The sequence below is a fragment of the Chiloscyllium punctatum genome, chromosome 50 (assembly GCF_047496795.1).
Source record: "Chiloscyllium punctatum isolate Juve2018m chromosome 50, sChiPun1.3, whole genome shotgun sequence".
In the NCBI taxonomy this organism is placed as follows: Eukaryota; Metazoa; Chordata; class Chondrichthyes; order Orectolobiformes; family Hemiscylliidae; genus Chiloscyllium; species Chiloscyllium punctatum.
Window position 1 is genome coordinate 3004531 of NC_092788.1, and position 18994 is coordinate 3023524.

At 45.7% G+C, this 18994-nt stretch overlaps 1 long non-coding RNA gene across 2 annotated transcripts in view; it reads right to left on the reverse strand.

Annotated features, from left to right (window-relative positions):
- Positions 1-18994, reverse strand: part of LOC140470164 (uncharacterized) — a 149022-nt gene that overhangs the window by 114506 nt on the left and 15522 nt on the right. Inside the window, exons 2-3 of one of the 2 annotated variants that reach the window (XR_011956456.1) lie at positions 15306-15472; positions 10235-12084 (exon numbers count right to left, since the gene is read on the reverse strand). This is a non-coding gene — a long non-coding RNA (uncharacterized lncRNA). Of the gene's footprint in view, positions 1-10234; positions 12085-15305; positions 15473-18994 lie in introns of those variants that run through there. The other variant, XR_011956455.1, reaches the window with a different exon arrangement.

The following is an 18994-nucleotide window of genomic DNA, read 5'->3' on the forward strand; positions in this document are numbered from 1 at the left end:
CACAAGTGGAAGAGAAGGAAGACTTTAATGCTTTTGTTACAGTGCTGGGAACAGCCTGTAGGGAGGCATTCCCAGTGCGAATAGACATGACCAAAACAGCAATGTGAAAACAATGGGAATGTGAGAGAGTGTCCCAGTACCTCACTGAAGTTCATAACACCCATAGTGCACTGAGACGGCATGAGGACATGACGACGGCAGAAATCACACTGTATGAGGCACACCTGAGGAACAGCTTCATCAATGGAATGAAGGAAGAAATAGCGAAAAAGGTAAAAGACACATGTATTACCTGGACACGGGAAAGCTGAATTTGATAGAACAACATGCAATACATGCTGAAATATTGCTTACCCAAGAGAAGGATAAGCGGAAATTAAGATGGAACAGCAAACACATAAAGGTCAGCTTACTCTGATGCAAATGGTCACCCAGCTGTTGGAGGGAGGTGCTGCAGGAAGAGAGAGAGGGAGAGGGGGAGGTCGCGGAAGAGGAAGAGGTCACAAAAGAGGCACTGATGGAGGGAGATCTGGCGGGTGCTTTGTTTGCAGAGCAATGGACCACTGGGTGAGACGGTGCCCCACACAGACAGCCTCACTCGGCCCTAGAGGTGGGACATGAGGGTGACTAACAGGGGAAGGCTGAGGTGGAGGTGGCCAGCCCACAAGGTACAGGTAAGCCTCTTTCCTTTATGCTTGGCAACGAAGACTCGCTTATGCTAATCTCTTCTACTAACCTTTCACACACTGAGAGATATCACACCTCAATATTCAGCACTGAAATTGCAAAGTGTGGACGGTATGTCCAATATCACAATGATGTGTATAAGTTGATGCCCACCTCTATATCATATGTGAAAGTACATCAGTTCCCTTTTTGGTAGATACAGGGCCACATACTCAATCCTTACATTAGGCCCGTTTAGACAATCAACACAAATAAAGATTAGTGAAAGGTTCCTGAACACAATGGGTGCATCAGGAGTCATGATGCGGGAGAGATTTTCTGCACCTCTAGTAAAAGGGAAACATTCTAATTCTCCTTCTTGTTATCGGAATTTTGTCCTTTAAATTTGATGGGCCGGGGTCTCATATGGAGACTGGGATTGGATTTGATCAGTACTCCGACGGGCTTGCAGATAATTCAAAGAAACGATTTACCCAGTGCAGGCTGTAAAATATGACCTACGACCCCTGATGTATGTCTATGAGTGGCTATTAATCCAGAGAGAGATACGTTCAGTGAGCAATTCATTCACCCTGGAAGCAAGTAACTATGTTAATCCTACTAACATCGATTTTCTTGCTGGAGACATGCTGCACTGCACAGCACATATACATCACGTTGGCCCTGACGAACCACATGAGAAGGATTGGTTCAGGAGATTGGTTAAACCAGATCAGTTGTTATTGTCTGAATTTTATTGCAACTTATCTAAAGTATCTGTGACGGCAAGTCGACCCTATTTTGTTGATGTGGAAGGTTCTGCTCTCATGTGTCACTGGTGAAGGTGTCCAGTGACAGGTGGTAGGATTGAGGAGCATGGGTGCTAAAGGCACAAAGAATGAAAGGTTGGGTCTTCAGGGACGATGTGGGTATCTGATTAAATGCAGATATGCGGACATATAAGAAGAAACTAAATTGGTTACCCAGGCAGATAGGACAGTCCAGGTAACGCTCGCTAGTCCTGAGAAGCCTAGGGGGATAGCCTGGTGTTTCCCGAAGATAGAAGTCTCAAACCCAAGATTAAAAATGGTCCCTACTGAGTTGTGGACAAAGGGCAAACATGATATGGGACTAATACTGGGCTGTGAGCCCATAAGGATAACCCCGAAGTCTGAGTATCGTCCTTGCAGAGCACAATACCTGTTAAAACCCGAAGGCAAAGAAGGAATTACTGCAGTCTTTGAATCCCTCCTAAAGGCTGGAGTGATAATCCTTTGTGTAAACTCACCAGTGAGAACCCCCATTTATCCGTTCAAAAAGACAAACAATCCCGGTGAACCGGAGGAATGGAGATTTGTTCAAGATCTGCAGGCTGTCAATGACGCTGTTGTTCCACATGCCCCAAATGTTCCCAATCCCTATACTATATTGGCTCAAATTCCACCGGACAGAAAATGGTTCCCTGTTGTGGATTTAACAAATGCCTGCTTTAGTGTACTGGTACACCCAGATCGTCAATTCTGGTTCGCTTTTTCATTCAAAGGGAAATCATATACCTTCACGCGAGGTTACTGTGAGTCTCCCACCATATATAGTGGGGCTCTACACAGGAGTCTGGAGACTCTTGTTCAAACCCCGGGGTCAGTGCTGCTGCAGTATGTAGATGATTGCTTGACTGAGGCACCAACAAAGGAACAATGTGGAAGGAGACCCTTCCGTTGCTCTGCCATCTAGTGCAGGAAGGGCACAAAGCCAGTCTCACAAAGCTACAATTTGTGCAACAACAGGTGAAGTTCATAGGTCATCTAATATCTGAATAAGGGAAGGCTATTGGTCAAGACAGAGTTCAAACAATCCAGCAAATAATCCAAAGCCTCATACGAAGAGACAATTGCTATCCTTTTTGGGTAAGTACTCCTACTGTAGGATGTTTATCGCACATTACACAACCCTTGAGGCTCCCCTAAGTGACATAGCCCATGGAAAAGGGTTGCAGAACCAGAGTCCATTACAGTGGACCCCAGAGGCTGACAGTGCCTTTGTTGAATTAAAAAGGGTCTCTCCAAACTACACATACGCTGGGGATTCTGAACCCAAACCAGCCTTTTGTACAAATGGTTGATGATTAGCGTGGCTGCATGACATCTGTGCTGTTCCAGGATCATTGGGGAAGATTGAGGCCGGTCGCATATTTTTCAGCTAAACTTGACCCACTCGTGGCAGGATTGTCTCAATGCCTGTGAGCTGTGGTTGCAGCTGAAAAGGCTGTTGGAGCATCCAGGGATATGGTCGGCTGCGGTGAATTAACCCTTCTGGTCCCACATGCAGCAAGCAAACGACCGCACACATGTCAGCAGCACGTTGGCTCCAATACAATACTGTGTTATTGGAGACACCTAACATTATAATAAAGCGATGTAACGCCCTTAACCCTACTAGCCTTCTCCCCACAGAAGGAGACAGAGACCCACATGATTGTGTTGCTGTAACTAATGAAATTTGCAGCCCTAGACCAGATTTGCAGGATTGACCATATCAGAATCCAGACATGGAGGTTTTTGTGGATGGGTCAGCATTCAGGAGCAAGGGGACAGGCCAGAACTGTGTTGGGTATGATGCAGTGACTATCTACGAGGTAGTCAAAGTGGGATCACTCCCTTCTCATCTGTCAATGCCAGCAGCGGAGCTGATTGCCTTGACTGAGGCCTGTAAGTTGCCTGAGGGAAGGACAGTGAATATTTACACCGATAGCAGATATGCCTTTGGGGTTGTACATGATTTTGGAACCCTGTGGAAACACAGCGGATTCTTGACCTCCACCGGAATGCCCATCACACACCGCGACCTGATTTCCGACCTCCTGGAAGCAACCCTATTGCCTAAATCAATCGCTGTGTGTAAGTGTGAAGCTCACACAAAAAATAATGATCTTATTTCCCAAGGCAATGTGAGGGCAGACTCAGCAGCAAGAACAGCAGCCCAGCAGCCGCCAACTGAGCAGATTGACATGTTTATGATAAAAATTTGTAACCCAATAGCAGATGTACGGGAGTTACAGTCACAGGCCACACCAGAGGAAAATCGTGAGTGGACGAAAGCAGGATGCAGTGTGAGGGAAGGAGTATGGGGTGGTCCCAATGGGAAACCCTGTCTACCACCATCATTATTTCCATTAGATGCCAAACTGACACACGGTAAGGACCATGTGTCCAAAGGGTGGACGTACGACAGTATTTTGGCACACTGGTATACTAAGGGATTTATTCATTACTCCCAGAAATATTGTTTTATCTGTGTCACTAATAATATGGGAAGGGGAATACAGATAAGTCATACAGCACACCCCCAACCCCAAAAACCTTTTGAACATTTACAGACAGATTTCATTGAGCTAACGCCCAGTGAAGGGAAAAGCTATTGTCTGGTAATAGTCGATATGTTTTCCAAATGGGTGGAAGCGTTCCCCACGTCTAAATAGGATGCCAGTGCAGTAGCCAAGGCTTTGCTAACTGAGATAATTCCGAGATGGGGCATCCCTGAAAGGATCAGTATTGACAATGGGACACCATTTGCCAATAATGTCTTACAGCAGATGAGTGATTATTTGGTAAAATATATGAGACAACCCTGTGCCTACCACCCAGTGAGTAGTGGGGCAGTGGAAAGTGAAAACGCTACCCTAAAAAATAAATGGACAAAATGTTGTGAGGAACTAGGGGTGACATGGACAAAGGCACTTCCGATTGTGTTAGTGTAAATGAGATCGAGGAGGAGAGGAAGAGTTAATCCTAGCCCGTTTGAGATTTTCTTTGGTAGACCGCCCAAAACAGGAATGGGCCCAAGACCGAAGGTAACACAGATAACAGGCTGCTGTGAGGATGAGATGTTGTGATACTGTATAAAACTCTCTGCACTTTTGTCTCAAATACAGAATCAAGTGAAAGCAGAACTACCCCAACCAGCAGGAGGGAAGCTGTATGATCTAGAACCTGGAGACTGGATAGTGGTGAAAGACTTCAGGAGGAACAACTGGAAGGCGAAGAAGTAGCTTGGACCATTTCAAGTGCTCCTTACAACACAGACAGCAGGTAAGATCGCAGAAAGAGCCACGTGGATACACACCAGCCTTTACAAGCATGTAGCTGGGCCCGAGGATATATCGGACAGCACCGGAACCAATTAAGTGCAAGTAGTGATTAGAAGCTTCATACGATTATGGGGCTGCCACAGCTCACACATGGGCTGTTTACAGGGCACACCAGAGCAAGGGAAGATACCACCACAAAGCTGTGTTTCGGGGAGGTGGTATCTGAGGAAAGGCCTGGTGTTTCCTAAACATTTTTTGATGTATAGCTATTACGGCTCTGTATTTCTTTGTAGTTGTTGCTGTAGTTGGGCTTCATGTCATAAAATGACAAAAAGGGGGAAAATGAAATGGGAAATTATCCATTTACTGTGAAATTAATTATCCATTTGCTGTGTAATTTAAAGAGAATGTTTTTCTTTAATTCAATGCTGTACTGATCTTTGTAAACGATGCTTTGATGAAGGGTTGCCATCAGCTTAACTCTGTGTGAATTCTGTAAACCTTCTACTTGACCTTGCGATAGTCGAACTCAGCGAAGGCTGAAGAACCATTATGTCTGAAAGACCAGGGAGTTGCCCTTGCGGGTGTGATAAGGAACACTATAAGGCAAGCATCTGTACAATGTTTCAGTGCTCTTTGTATTAAGGCATCTGGCGTAGCGTAGTGAGTCAATCCTGCAGGATTCAAAATAAGGATCCTTTCTTTGCTCCTGCTAATAGTTGAGTAGATTTAATTTCCACGACAATGACCCTTGATTTTATTTTAGTTGAGAAAATCTACAGCACCATCTTCATTGATCTGCTCTGATACTAGCTTAATAAACTGTCCTTTCTTGTCGATACATGTGTTTTCCATTTGCGTCGCTATTCTAGTTGCTTCTTGTAAATCCAATGTATCTGAGGAACAAATTATTCTCCCCAAATGGTGGACTCTAGAAGTCTCCTCAATATTTTAATTATATTATATTGGCTGTTCTTTATTACAGAGTTTGTCTCTTCTTTTATGAAAAGAGATGGTAATTGAAAACTCTTCAGTCCTCTGACCACAATTCCGTATCTATGGAGCATTAAATAATTAAGATCAATCACTTTGCTGTTGTGTCCATTCCTCAGAAACACTCAGACATCCCATCCAGACTGAGCAAATGTATTAATTTACCATGGTATAAAACAAATTGGTTTGAATGGGGTTAAGTGAACCTGCTCGTTCAGTGATTGTAGTTAATGTCAGTCTCCATGCATCAAATTATTTCACTAAAAGGTTTACTTCCTATTAATAAGGGGGTATTAAAATATTATCACATAGTATCAGTAGGAACTTCACTTGCAGCACTACCCAGGAACAACAGTTCAAGAGTGAGGGAGAGAAGAGATCAGAGTCTGAGAACAATGCACTGGAGTGTTCCAACAATGGACCAGAATATGGGAACAATAGACTGGAATGTTCCAAAACTGACCAGGGGTTTACATTTGGGTCTTCTCAATCTTCCTCAAGATTGGGTGGACCTTAAAAGTGCTTTGGCTGATTCAAGCTGATTTCTATCCTCTCCTCACTATTATTCCTGGTAAGTCTTTCTATCTGACTATGAATTCATCAATCTTTGTTGAACTAACTTACTGTCCTCATAATTTAAATACTGAGAATAGGAAGCTGTTGCCATGACTTCTGTCCACAAACTCCATTCCTAACCAAGCAATTTTAAAGCCAATATCTGAAGTGGAATCAAACTGCGTATAACTCCAACATGTACTTCGGCTCTAAGCTGATATCTATTTCCATATTCTCTCCAGCATCAATCCTGTTCACTATCAACTCCGCAATATCTCAGGTCTACCATTTTGTCTCAGTCTACCTGCTGAATAAACCATCATCTGCACCTTTGTTATATCCAGATTCAACTGTTCCTATTCTCTTCCTGCCACAACTAATTATACCAGAAATGGTTCTGTTCGTCGAGTTGTGAATTTGTGTTACAGACGTTTCGTCCCCTGTCTAGGTGACATCCTCAGTGCTTGGGAGCCTCCTGTGAAACACTTCTGTGATCTTTCCTCCGGCATTTGTAGTGGTTTGAATTTGCTGCTTCCGGTTGTCAGATCCAGCTGTCCGTTGCAGTGGCCGGTAAATTGGGTCCAGGTCGATGTGCTTATTGATTGAATCTGTGGATGAGTGCCATGCCTCTAGGAATTCCTTGTCTGTTCTCTTTTTGGCTTGTCCTATAACAGTAGTTATACTGACAACCGCAAGCGGCAGATTCAAACCACTACAAATGCCGGAGGAAACATCACAGAAGCGCATCATAGGAGGCTCCCATGCACTGAGGATGTCACCTAGACAGGGGACGAAACGTCTGCAACACAAATTCACAGCTCGGCGAACAGAACCACAACAACGATCATCCGAGCTACAAATCTTCTCACAAACTTTGACCAGAAATGTTGTGTGTTCTCCCTGAAAGGTGCTGACTTCAGGAGAGTCAGTGGGATTGTGATAATATCACTACACTTGCAATCAGAGCCCCAGGCTATTACTGTGGATAGTCAGAGCCTTTTTTCCCAGGATACTCATCTCAATAACAAGGGGACATAGTTTTAAGGTAAGAAGGGAAAATTTAAAGGAGATGTGAGACAGCTTTTTTACACCGATGGTGATAAGTACCTGAAATGTGCTTCTGAAAGGTAATGGTGGAGGTGGATACAATAGCAATTTCTTGAATAGGTAGGGAATCAAGGGATATGGACCATGAAAAGATAAATGGTTTTTCATTTGGAAAGGCATCAAGTGTGAGCACAGTCTTGGTGGGCTGAAGGGCCTGTTCCTGTGCTGTACTGTTCGTTATTCATTACTCTCTGTTTCCTCTATAGTTTAGATTAGATGAGATTAGTTACAGTGTGGAAACAGGCCCTTCGGCCCAACAAGTCCACACCGACCCATTCCCCTACATTTACCCCTTCACCTGTTTGAGGTTTGGGAGTTCTTTAAAGACGAGCAACAACTGCCAATTTCCGAGCACCGTCCGACAACTCATCCGCTTTATCCTCAATTACAATGTCTTCACCTTTGACAACAGGTTCTTCATCCAGACACATGGTTCAACCACGGGGACCAAATTTGCACCCCAATATGCCAACATCTTTAGGCACATGTCTGAACAAGATTTCTTCTCTACGCAGGACCTCCAACCAACACTATACACCAGGTACATCAACGACATTTTCTTGCTCTGGACCCATGGCGAGGAGTCACTGATAAAACTACACAGTGATATCAACAAATTTCATCCCATCATCACACTCACAATGGACTACTCTCTACTGTCTCATTTTGGACACATGTATCTCCATCAAGGATGGGCACCTTACTCTACTGCAAACCCACAGATAACCTCACAATGCTACACTTCTCCAGCTTCCACCCAAAACATATTAAAACAGCCTGACCCTATGGACAAACCCTACACATACACAGAATCTGGTCAGATGAGGAGGAGTTGTTTAAAAGAGTTAAATCATCTCCTTGGTACACTGTGCAGTACGTTCTAAGTGTTGAATTCAAGATTCTCTGCAACTCTTTAGAGGGGCTGAATGGTTTATTCCTGTGCCTCAGTAATAGCCATGAGGAATTCTGTCAGAGACGTGTTGTGTGACATTATATGGGAGCTATGAGCTCCAGTTGGCCATTCGGTCTCTGATACACCATTCAGACAGATCAGAGCTCATCTGACTGTGGCTGAACTCCCTGTCCATCTCTGTTCCGAATAAACATGGGCTTCCTCGACCATCAAGGAGCTACTGAGCTCAGCCTTGAATATCTTCACTGCTCCATGCAGATGAGAATGCCACAGTTATCACATCCCTCAGGACAAAGGAGCATCCTCACCTCAATCTGAAATGGGAGCACCCTTACATTTAAAGCGATTGTCCTTGGACCAAATCACCTCCTATTTGTGACATGATGCACAACAAATCAGAACAGATGTAGACCATTCAACCACAACAAACCTGACCCACATAAGCACTGGCTGTCTAGTTGATCAAATATCTATCAAATTCAGCCTTCACTGCTCTCTGGGCAACACATTATCAGATCCATCCTTATCTTAGTCTGAAATGGAAGAGGCCACATTTTCAAACATTCTCCAGTTCCCCTAGTTCGACACACCCACACGTGGGGATCCATCCTCTCAGCATCCAGCCTGTGAAGTCCTCTCAGGGTCAGTTATGTCTCAATATGATCATGCCTATTTCTGCTGAACTTCAAAGGGTATACATCCAAACAGCGCAACATTTCCACGTGGGATGAACTGGTCATCCCAGGAATCAACTGAGTGAGCTATGTCCATACACCTTCTCGTGTAATTAAATTCATTCTGAGGTAAAGAGATTTTAAAAAGCCCGATACAGTCCTCCAGCTGTGATCTCAGTAAAACTGGGAACAGCTGCAGCAACGCTTCCTTCATGGGTGACTCCTTGTAAGAAACATTAAAATTGAGACAAGAGCCGGAAGACACTTGATTTCTTAAGTCTTAAAGAAGGCAACTTTGTTTGGTTAAGATTCGGAGATGCCGGTGTTGGACTGGGGTGTACCAAGTTAAAAATCACACAATACCACGTTATAGTCTAACAGGTTTAATTGGAAGCTCACTAGCTTTCGGAGCGACGCTCCTTCATCAGGTGATAGTGGAGGGCTCGATCGTAACACAGAATTTATAGCAAAAATTTACAGTGTGATCTAACTGAAATTATACATTTAAAAATTGATTGTCTGTTCAGCCTAACATCTGTTAGAATACAGTGATAGTTTCACTTCTGTCATGTGTAAATCACAAAACCCTTTTGTTTAAAGTTGCATTCTCGGGTTAGCTGTTAACAATGGTGATAGCTCGACAATATGTTGAAGGTGTTAGCCCCCTGTGTTCTCTGTCTATGACCTGATGTTTAGATTGATTCTAATCTAAAAAGTGAGATAACAGAGTTTTCCATAAATTCATACATTTTTGAGCTCAGAGTTCTACATGAATGTATGCAGCTTTTGAACAAACTACATGTAGTATATGTGTGCATGTGGGTCTTTGTGTGTGTGTCTGTCTGGGGTGGGGGTTGTGAGTGTGAGAAAGTGTGTGTGTGTGTGTGTAGTGAGTGCAGAGCGTCTTAAGTCTGTGAGGGGGTGCATGTTTGGGAGTATGTGTGTCTATAAGGGTGTGTGTGGGTGTCTGTGTGTGCGTCTGTGTGTACGTGTGTCCGTGTGCATGTGAGGGTGTGTGTGTAGGAATATCTGTGTGTGGGTGTAGTGCACTGGTGATCACCTGTAATGTGACATGAACCACAGGTCCCGGTTGAGGCCCTCCCTATGGGTATTGAACTTAGCTATCTATCAGCCTCTGCTCGGCCACTTTCCTCTGCTGCCTGTCCCGAAGTCCACCTTGGAGGATGGTCACCCGAAGGTCAGAGGCTGAATGTCCTGGACTGGGAGGGAACCCTCCTGTCTGTTGATTGTTGTGTGGTCCCCATTCTTCCGTGACCAAAATTTGATTAATTTTAAAGTAGCAATGGTTTTTTTCTGTGGGAAATCATGTCACACGAACTTGACTGATTTTTTTGAAGAAGTAACAAAGAGGATTGATGAGGGCAGAGCGGTGAACGGGATCCGTATGGACTTCTGTAAGGTGCTTGACAAGGTTCCCCATGGAATACTGGTTAGCAAGGTTACATCATATGTAATACAGGGAGAATTAGCCATTTGAATTGTCTCGAAGGCAAGAGGTAGTGGTGTAAGGTTGCTTTTCAGACTGGAGGCCTATGCCCAGTGGTGTGCTCCAAGGATCGGTGTTGAGTTCACTACCTTTCATCATTTATATAAATGATTTGGATGCAAACGTAGGAGGTATAGTTAGTAAGTTTGCAGGTGGCAACAAAATTGGAGGTGCAGTGGACAGTGAAGAAAGTTTCCTCAGAGTACATTGGGATCTTGATCAAATGGGCCAATGGGCCTAGCAGTGGCTGTTGGAGTTTAATTTAGATAAATACGAGGTACTGCATTTTGGAAAAGCAAATCAGAGCACGTCATATCCACTTAAAGGTAAGGGTGAGTTGCTGAACAAAGAGACATTGGAGTGCAGGTTCATAGTTCTTTGTAAGTAGAGTTGCAGGCAGATAGGATAATGAAGAAGACATTTGGCATGCTTTCCTTCATTGGTCAGATGATTGAGTATCAGAATTAGGAGGTCATGTTGTGACTGTACAGGACATTGGTTAGGCCACGTGCAATTCTGGTCTCCTTCCAAACGAAGAATGTTGTGAACCTTGAAAGGGTTCAGAAAATATTTACAAAAATATTGCCAGGGTGGAGGATTTGAGCTATAGGAAGAGGCTGAAATAGTCTGGGGCTGTTTTCCCTGGAGTGTTGGAGACTACTCAAGTTTCATAAAATCACGAGGGGCATGGATCGGACGAAGTCTTTTCCCTGGGGTGAGAGAGTCCCAAATTGGAGGGCATAGGCTTAGAGTAAGAGGGAAAGATATAAAATGGACCAAAGGAGACAACTTTTTCACATAGAGGATGGTGTGTGTATGGAATGAGCTACCAGAGGAAGTAGTGGAGATTGGTACAATTACAGCATTTAAAAGGCATCTGGACGGGTATATGAATAGTAAAGTTTAGAGGGATACAGGCCAGGTGTTGGCAATAGAGACTAGATTAGGTTAGGATATCTGGTTGGCATGAATGAGGTGGACCGAAGGGCTTGTTTCCATACTGTACATCTCTATGACTAAGTGTAGTATATCAGAGCATTTAGGGCTCCCTTAGTGACAACAAGGGTGTGTTTGCACTGTGGTGATATTTACACTCTAAATCTACACATCTGTACATGACAAACACCTCAACGTACAGAGACCAGGAGGGCAATCTGTCAAGACTTGAATTCTCTAATCAGAGACTGTGAGAACGAGAACATTTCTGGGTGGCATGGTAGATGGATGTAGCTTCACAAATCAAAATACGTGTATCCTTCAGTTCCTTTGTTAAAAAAACTTCCTCATTTAAACTGACTAACAGTTCCAGTATCCACTGTCGTTTGTGGAAGAGAGTTCCAAACCTCTCCCACCCTTTGTGTGTAGATGTGCATCCGAACATTCCTCCTGAACGCTCTGGCTCTCATTCTCAGACTGTGTCTCCTCGGTAGAGAATTGCCAGCCAATGGAAATCATTTATCTTTTTCTGTTAATGTCTTGGAGGACCTCACTCAGATCAGCCCTTAACCTTCAAGATCCTTGTGAACACAGGCTTCGTTTGTATATCAAAAAACAGAAATTGTTCAGCAGGTCTGGCAAGCATCTGTGAGAGAGTAAGTAGAGTAAATGTTTCATGTCCGGAGACCCTTCTTCAGAACTAAGTTGCATGATTTCTCTTCATACCTTCAGAATATACGAAACCAGAACAGAGGAGAGAATACTTAAGTCAGGACATTCTGCAGCAGCAGTGACTTTGAGAGTCTCCGTCAATGGAAAATTGTACCATGAACGCTGCTCACTGGATTGTTATCACTGTTCTGGGGTCTGGATATGGCTGACCAGTCAATGAGATGGTGACGTTGTTGTTCAAAAGGTAAAACCAGAGAGCAGATCAGCAGCAGATTAAAGTAAGTCCAAAATGTCTTTATGCCACACCAAGAACACCAATAATAACAAGGATGGTGTAGGACACCTTCTCCACCTGCTGAGTTGGTCAATGCATGTTTCCATGTGAGGTGATCTGTCCCTTCAGGCAGCTGACAAGCTCCTTGTTTGAAACTCTGGGCTGATGTATTCCCAGAGATGGTGCCTTATACTGTCTGAAAGCTCCTTTGGGAGATTGACACGACAGCATTGCTCAGCTTTGTGTCAAAACTCTGACAATGAACAAACTCATTACAATAACAAGTTTAATCCCAATTATGAAGGAGCGTTGTTGTTTAGTATATCATAATGAAATAGCAAAAAACAGAACCTGGAATCTCCCAGCAATAATGCTGCCCACACAAATACCGCGAGCCCCATCACGAGATCACAAATAATTTCAACCAATGCTGCATCGAGCCAGTTTATTCCATGTGTGAAAATATATCTCAGAGCTGTTATTCTGTTCTCTAGAGTAGGACCTGCCCTCTTCAAACAAGAGCATTTCACTCACTGATTGAAATGTGATTCTTCATACACACTGAATGTGTGCATTACTGCCGAGGTCAGCATTTATTCCTCATCCCTAATGGCCCAGGTTCCAGGGGTACATGAAGGGCTTTCCTGGAGGAAGGGGATTGAGTGAACAAGATGGGCTTCCAACAATGGAGGTATCACTGATGTCACTCTTATTGTCATTCTCCATCCTTCCCAAAGGGCAACTAGGGATGAGTAATAAACACTGGCCCAGCCAGTGATGCCCACATCCCATTAATGGATACGAATAAAGTGATAATAACACTGGGAGTTCGATCTACCTTATAGGCCCTTGTCTGTATTCATCAGGATCATACCCATGTGTGGGGATAGGTGCCTTTTCCAAACTACAATCATAACCACCACTATCCCGAGATATTTCATGGGGAGTGTAGTTAGGATCACAGCTGGATGTGAGAGGAGCCGAATTCATGGATGACAGGCTATGGGCATGTGATGGCATGGCCTGTTCCCTCACATTTACTTAAGGGTGGTCCCTGTCAATGTCCCCCCTATCTCCACATTATCTGGGAGGACGATATGATAAGCCATCTAAATACATTTGTAAAAATATAATTCCGTTAATTTGGACATCATCCTAACTTCATAACTTGGGATAATTGGAGCCCCTATCACTGAGAGTGCCCTTGCAGTTGCCATTAAACCAGACCTTGGTGAGCTGCTGTAATTGGGGTGGATGGTGGCTCAGTGGTCAGCATTGCTGCCTCACAGCACCAGGGACATGGGTTCATTTCCAGCCTTGGACGACTGTCTGTGTGGAGTTTGCACATTCTCCCCGTGTCTGCATGGGTTTCCACCCACAGGCCAAGGATGTGCAGGTTCGGTGAATTGGCCATGCTAAATTGTTCATAGTGTTAGGTGCTTTGGCAGGGGTAAATATAGGGTAGGGAAATGGGTCTGAGTGGGTTCCTTTTCAGAGGGCCGGTATGGACTTGTTGGGCTGAAGAGCCTGTTTCCATATTATAGGGAATGTAATTTAAACTGACAGTGAGAGATATTGGGGTGGGTCTTCTCCTGGAACAAATGTTTACACTATTTGTCACAAATTTGCTGTGGTGCTTTCCCTTGGCTGGCCTGTCTGAACTCCTCCCTCATCCTGTTCCTGCAGATACTGCACAGGGTGTCCCAGCAATAATGACTGTGGGCAACAAAACTGCATACTGTGCTGTATCTACAGCACAGAGACCCAGAGATGGAGAGCAGGAGGAAGTCTGTGATTTTGCTCCTCACCATCTCTTGGAGCTTCATCCTCCTGTTGTTCATCTGTGTTTTAAGTTTCTTACATTATGTTAGTCAAGGAGTCCATCCTGAAGATGACTCACTTTTCCTGCATAACTTCACAAAACTTGGTTATATGCTGCAGACCCTAAGTTGGTGCACAAACAAGTTTATTTTTGCAGCAACATTATCTCGGTTCAGAGTGAAGATCACTAACACAGCAAAGGAACGACTTACACAAATTCCTTGCATAATGAATATATAAAACTCCTTAGTGAAGCCACAGGAGGGTCCTGTTGTTCCCGACATGAAACAATTTTTCAAATTCATTCATGGGATGTTGGCATCACTGCCAGGCCCAGTATTTATTACCCATCCCTAGTTGCCCCTTGAGAAGTTGGTGGTGAACTGCCTTCTTGAACCGCTATTGTCCATGTAGGTCAACCCATAGCGTTGTTAGGGAAGGAATTCTAGGAATTTGACACAGGGATATATTTCCTCTTCAAGATGGTGAGAAGCTTGCAAGGCAATTTACACTAGGTGGTGTTCCCATGTATTTGTTGCCATTGTCCTAAATGGAAATGGCTGTGGGTTTGTAAGGTGCTGTCTGAGAATCTTTGGTGAATATCTGCACTGCATTTGTAGGTGGTCCACACTGCTGCTCCTGAGTATCTTTGGTGGAGGGAGTGGATATTTGTGGGTGGGGTGTCAATCAAGCAGGTTGCTTTGTCCTGGATGGTGTCAAATTTCTTGAGTGTTTATTGGAGCTGCATTCATACAGGAAAGTGGAGCATATTCCATCACATCCGACAGAGAATCTTTATCCCAGTGTAGAGGCAGGTTTGAGCTGGGAACCAGCAGATTCCCCATCTTAGCATAATCCAAAGGAATTGTCCAGGAAAGTGAAATTTCCTACTGGGTAAGTCCTATCAGCTTGGAACCCTCTAAGTGTCCATCAAAAATCAAATTCTTCAATGGGTACTGAGCCAGTTAAACAGACGAGTTAATCTGTCAATATTCCATGTCAACCAACCCTATACTAATGTCCCAAATAGCGACCTATGAGCTGTTGTGAAGTGAGAAATCGTGGCAGGTGATTACATAATATTATTAGAACCCACTCACCAAAGAAATGGCTGGCCTCGATTTTTCAGCATCAAGCTTTCAGTTTCTTTGGGCTGCTTATCCATTGCAGTCTCATCAGAAATTTCCTGCCATTGGTTACGATGCAGAGGTCGAACGTCTCTGTTAATTAAACCAAACACCCAGAGAGTCTTGGTTCACTCTGTAATCTGTTAAAGTAAAAGGGACAGAGAACTCTAAAATTCCAATACATTAAGAAAATTATAATCATTTTCTTAGCTCTAATACTAAACACTAAACAACAACTGTTCACAAATCCAAGTCGTCTTCTTTTACCTACTTAGTATCTGACTCCAACACCACAAAAGTACACTGTTCCAATTATTAAACTCGACACTTATTAAGCATTGCTTTAACTTAATCTCAAGACCAAACAGGTTCCTCTGAATTCAATCCTCTGGCTGCTGATCTCGCTGGGCAATCTTGTTTCGTTTTTTTCACTGTTTGAAGGTTTTACATGAAAAGGTACTTTGGTTAAAATTGTTTTCTAATTTCTTTGAGAGGAAGATGTGAGATGGCCATTTCGCTCTCGGACTCAGCAGGATTTGCTCGCTATTCGATGGCAGTTGCTCTCCCTCATACTTTCAAAATACCGGGTTTATATAACACCCACGACTAAATAAACTCTTAGAATCAGTATCAAGGTGTCAAAACAATCAAACCAAATGCCAGTGGTTGCTGGTATCCTGGGCACAACTTAAACTAATTGGGTAAATTGGAATTGTGGTCAAAACAGCAGCCAAACCTCAAGAACATTTATCTATTTTGGAACAGCTCATCTCTCAGATGGCAGGTGAGGCTGTGCTTAAATTCAAAAAGCACTTTCTATCTTGCAGCCAACATACACTCTATTGGCTTTGGAACAATGTGGATTCGTTGGTTACAGTTCCAGATACAGACTGTACATCCATCTGTACTGTCACCAAAAAACCAGTTTCACCGAAACTGCAGTCACCCCTCCCCCAGACTGATCCCTACTCAACACTGCAATATCCCCCTCACTGACTGATCCCTACCCGACACTGCAATCACCCCCTCCCTGACTGATCCCTACCCAACACTGCAATCACCCCCTCCCTGACTGATCCCTCCCCAACACTGCAATCTCCCCCTCCCTAAATGATCCCTACCCGACACTGCAATCACCCCCTCCCTGACTGATCCCTACCCAACACTGCAATCTCCCACTCCCTGACTGATCCCTACCCAACACTGCAATCACCCCCTCCCTGACTGATCCCTCCCCAACACTGCAATCTCCCCCTCCCTGACTGATCCCTCCCCAACACTGCAATCACCCCCTCCCTGACTGATCCCTCCCCAACACTGCAATCTCCCCCTCCCTGACTGATCCCTACCCAACACTGCACTATCCCCCTCCCTGACTGATCCCTCCCCAACACTGCAATCTCCCCCTCCCTGACTGATCCCTCCCCAACACTGCACTCACCCCCTCCCTGACTGATCCCTCCCCAACACTGTAATCTCCCCCTCCCTGACTGATCCCTACCCAACACTGCAATCTCCCCCTCCCTGACTGATCCCTCCCCAACACTGTAATCTCCCCCTCCCTGACTGATCCCTCCCCAACACTGCAATCACCCCCTCCCTGACTGATCCCTACCCAACACTGTAATCTCCCCCTCCCTGACTGATCCCTACCCAACACTGCAATCTCCCCCTCCCTGACTGATCCCTACCTAACACTGTAATCTCCCCCTCCATGACTGATCCCTCCCCAACACTGCAAGCTCCCCCTCCCTGACTGATCCCTACCCAACACTGCAATCACCCTCTCCCTGATTGATCCCTACCCAACACTGCACTCACCCCCTCCCTGACTGATCCCTACCCAACACTGCAATCTCCCCCTCCCTGACTGATCCTTACCCAACACTGCAATCTCCCCCTCCCTGACTGATCCCTACCCAACACTGTAGTCACCCCCTCCCTGACTGATCCCTACCCAACACTGTAATCTCCCCCTCCCTGACTGATCCTTACCCAACACTGTAATCTCCCCCTCCCTGACTGATCCCTACCCAACACTGCACTCTCCCCCTCCCTGACTGATCCCTACCCAACACTGTAATCTCCCCCTCCCTGACTGATCCCTACCCAACACTGTAATCACCCCCTCCCTGACTGATCCCTACCCAACACTGCAATCTCCCCCTCCCTGACTGATCCCTACCCAACACTGTAATCACCCCCTCCCTGACTGATCCCTACCCAACACTGCAATCTCCCCCTCCCTGACTGATCCTTACCCAACACTGCACTCACCCCCTCCCTGACTGATCCCTACCCAACACTGCACTCACCCCCTCCCTGACTGATCCCTACCCAACACTGCAATCACCCCCTCCCTGACTGATCCCTACCCAACACTGCACTCACCCCCTCCCTGACTGATCCCTACCCAACACTGTAATCTCCCCCTCCCTGACTGATCCCGACACAACACTGCACTCACCCCCTCCCTGACTGATCCCTATCCAACACTGTAATCACCCCCTCCCTGACCGATCCCTACCCAACACTGCACTCACCCCCTCCCTGACCGATCCCTACCCAACACTGCAATCACCCCCTCCCTGACTGATCCCTACCCAACACTGTAATCTCCCCCTCCCTGACTGATCCCGACACAACACTGGACTCACCCCCTCCCTGACTGATCCCTACCCAACACTGTAATCACCCCCTCCCTGACTGATCCCTACCCAACACTGTAATCTCCCCCTCCCTGACTGATCCCTACCCAACACTGCACTCACCCCCTCCCTGAGTGATCCCTACCCAACACTGTAATCTCCCCCTCCCTGACTGATCCCTACCCAACACTGTAATCACCCCCTCCCTGACTGATCCCTCCCCAACACTGTAATCACCCCCTCCCTGACTGATCCCTACCCAACACTGCACTCACCCCCTCCCTGACTGATCCCTACCCAACACTGCAATCTCCCCCTCCCTGACTGATCCCTACCCAACACTGTAATCTCCCCCTCCCAGACTGATCCCTACACAACACTGCACTCACCCCCTCCCTGACTGATCCCTACCCAACACTGCACTCACCCCCTCCCTGACTGATCCCTACCCAACACTGCACTCACCCCCTCCCTGACTGATCCCTACCCAACACTGTAATCTCCCCCTCCCTGACTGATCCCTCCCCAACACTGCAATCTCCCCCCTCCCTGACTGATCCCTACCCAACACTGCACTCACCCCCTCCCTGACTGATCCCTACCCAACACTGCACTCACCCCCTCCCTGACTGATCCCTAACCAACACTGCAATCTCCCCCTCCCTGACTAATCCCTACCCAACACTGTAATCTCCCCCTCCCTGACTGATCCCTACCCAACACTGTAATCTCCCCCTCCCTGACTGATCCCTACCCAACACTGTAATCTCCGCCTCCCTGACTGATCCCTCCCCAACACTGCAATCTCCCCCCTCCCTGACTGATCCTTACCCAACACTGCACTCACCCCCTCCCTGACTGATCCCTACCCAACACTGCAATCTCCCCCCTCCCTGACTGATCCCTACCCAACACTGCAATCTCCCCCCTCCCTGACTGATCCCTACCCAACACTGCAATCACCCCCTCCCTGACTGATCCCTACCCAACACTGCACTCACCCCCTCCCTGACT